The following is a 2,870-nucleotide window of genomic DNA, read 5'->3' on the forward strand; positions in this document are numbered from 1 at the left end:
TGAGATCAATACATTGTTCATTATTTTAAACCTTTTTACTTAAAAAATCCACTTATGGCTATACACTTTCTTTAATTACTATTTTACTTAATTATGCAAATTTTAACATGTAGTATTTCGTTCCTCAAATTACACCTATTTAATATGTAGTATTTTTACCATTCAAGATTGCTTTCACCTCCTTCAGCCCTTGGGTTAATTGGATGTATGTTTCTTGATTTCCAAATAGATGGTGAATCTCTAGTTAACCTCTTGTTACTGATTCATAGCACAATTTCCTGCAGTTTGAAAATATAATTCATACAGTTTCATTATTTTAAAATTTACTTTATAGCAGTGTGTGTTTGAACAATGTGTGCTGTGCAGTTATTGAGAGCAGTATTCTGTCTGCTAGGTCTGGCCCTGGCTGGTGAGGGCTGCCTGGCACCCAGGTTCTTGACTTCATCTCAAGAAAGAGCTCAGGGATGAGTCAGAAAATAGTGAATAGCAAGCAGCCAGCATCTTACTGAGAAAGCAAAAGTATATACACTCTACATCGAGAGTGCAGTTTTGCTCAGAGAGGAGTGGCCCCGTCTCTGAGCTGTGCCTACTACGATAAGGGTTGTTTAATGAAAGGGGAGGTACATTCTAATAAAGGAAGGAATAATCTGGGTTTTTCTGAGAAGCAGGCGGAGGTTTCCTAGTTACCATGCCTTTTGACTCCTCGTATGGTCCCATATTTCCTATCATGGTGGCTGGTGGGTGTGTCATTTAGCCTGCTATTGTCTTATAATGAGCACATAATGAGTTGTAGGTCAATCTAGGTCAGCTTTGGCCCCCTTAACCAGTAGGATACTGGTCCAGACATGGGGTCTGTTTCTCTTCAGAGCCTAAAGAGGAACCAAGTCCATATGCTACAGGTTTGGGACAACAGGAGCCATCCCTGGTGGTTCATGGTTCAGCTGCTCCCTGTCTTGATCTATATCTGTCTATTAGGATAGCTATCTATATATCTATTTCTGCATCTGAATCTAACTCTGTATCTGGATATCTTCTCTCTATTCACTGATTGTTATATGCTTAGTCTAATAAATGCTGAGAAAGTTATAAAACCTCTTTTTGTGATCTGGCTATATTTGTCTTTGTAATATTGTCCTATTTTGCTGTATACGTATTTGAGGACACATTAGGTGCATACACATTTGTATTTGTCATATCTTCTTGGTGAATTCAAATTTCCACTAGTATTAATTGGCTCTTTTGGTATCTAGAAATAATTATGCAACTGGATGTCTTCTCTCAAATAACAGTAAAATAGCAGTATCATTTTTCTTTTGGTTTGTGTTTATAAGATATATATTTTCCTTCCTGCATCATGTTTAGATGTGTCTCTACTAAACACTAAATAATTGAGTTTTAAAATTTAGTCTGATTGCCCTTGGATTTTTTCTTTTAACTGGAGCATTTTGTTCAATTATATTTTATATAATTATGGATATATTTTGTTAAAATTGTCATGTCAGTATGGAGATACCTCAGAAATCTGAATATAGACCTACCATATGACCCAGCCATTCCATTCCTGGGAATTTACCTGAATGAAATGAAGTCAACATATGAAAGTGTTGTCTGTACCCCCATGTTTATTGCAACTCAATTCATAATAGCTAGGACATGGAATCAACCCAGATGTCTGTCAACTGAAGGCTGGATAAAAAATTATGGGATATACACACTGTGGAATATTACACAGTGGTTAAAAAATGAAATCCTGTTGTTTGCAACAAAACGGATACAATTGGAAACCATTATATTTAGTGAAATAAGCCAATCCCAAAAAGACAAATGCCACACGATTTCCCTGATCTGTGGTAACTAATAGAGTACTTAAAAGGTAATCTTTAGAAGTCAAATTGACACTTTGAGATGCGATGATTTTGAATAGCCCTTGTCTTGACTGTTGAGCAACAGTGTCTTTTTAAATTCATACTGTTTGTTGAATTCTTTACTTAGTATAGAATTAATCTTATGTGTATAAAGTTAATTGAAAATAGATCTTAGAAAAAAATAAGAGTGGGAATAGGAGAGGGAGGAGGAAGAAGGGGGAGAGTGCAGGTGGGAGTGAGAGTAGGGTGGGAAGAATCACTGTGTTCCTAGATTTGTGTATATGAAATGCATGAATTTAATACCTTAAATAAAAGGTTTCTAGGGTAAAAAATAAACAAAGTCATGGCAAAAAATAAAATTATCGGGCTGGAGCTGTGATGTAGCAGGTAAAGCCATCACCTGCAGTGCTGGCATCCCATATGAGCGCTGGTTCAAGTCCTGGCTGCTCCACTTCTGATCCAGCTCTCTGCTATGGCCTGAGAAGGCAGTGGAAGATGGCTCAAGTCCTTGGGCCCCTGCACCTGCATGGGAGATCTGGAAGAAATTTCTGGCTCCTGGCTTTGGATCAGCCCAACGCTGGCCGTTGTGGCCATTTGGGGAGTGAACCAGCAGATGGAAGACCTCTCTCTTTCTGCCTCTGCCCCTCTTTAACTCTGCTTTTCAAATAAATAAATAAATCTTTGTAAAAAATGTTGATGATGCCACCTAACAGGTAAGTTCTGAAGCTACTGTAGCAGAACATTGGATCATCTCTGCTCCAGCAGTGCTGGCTACTCCGGGCTCTGCACCCTGTGACTGCTCTGGCTGTCCCTGGAAACTTGCCTGGTGCAGTGGATTTCAGTTACTTGGGGAAAAATCCGCTGTCAGAGAAAGAATGTAATGTGTTGACAAAAAAATGTCTCCAGGAACGTAGACCTTTCAGGGATAAACAGAGAATCCTGTAGGAGATACTCAAAGAGAGCAGGGAACACGCGAGGGGGCTGAAAGTGGAGACTTGGAACTGA

Source organism: Oryctolagus cuniculus, chromosome 2 (genome assembly GCF_051225735.1).
Source record: "Oryctolagus cuniculus isolate XC-2025 breed Fujian yellow rabbit chromosome 2, ASM5122573v1, whole genome shotgun sequence".
Taxonomy (NCBI): domain Eukaryota; kingdom Metazoa; phylum Chordata; class Mammalia; order Lagomorpha; family Leporidae; genus Oryctolagus; species Oryctolagus cuniculus.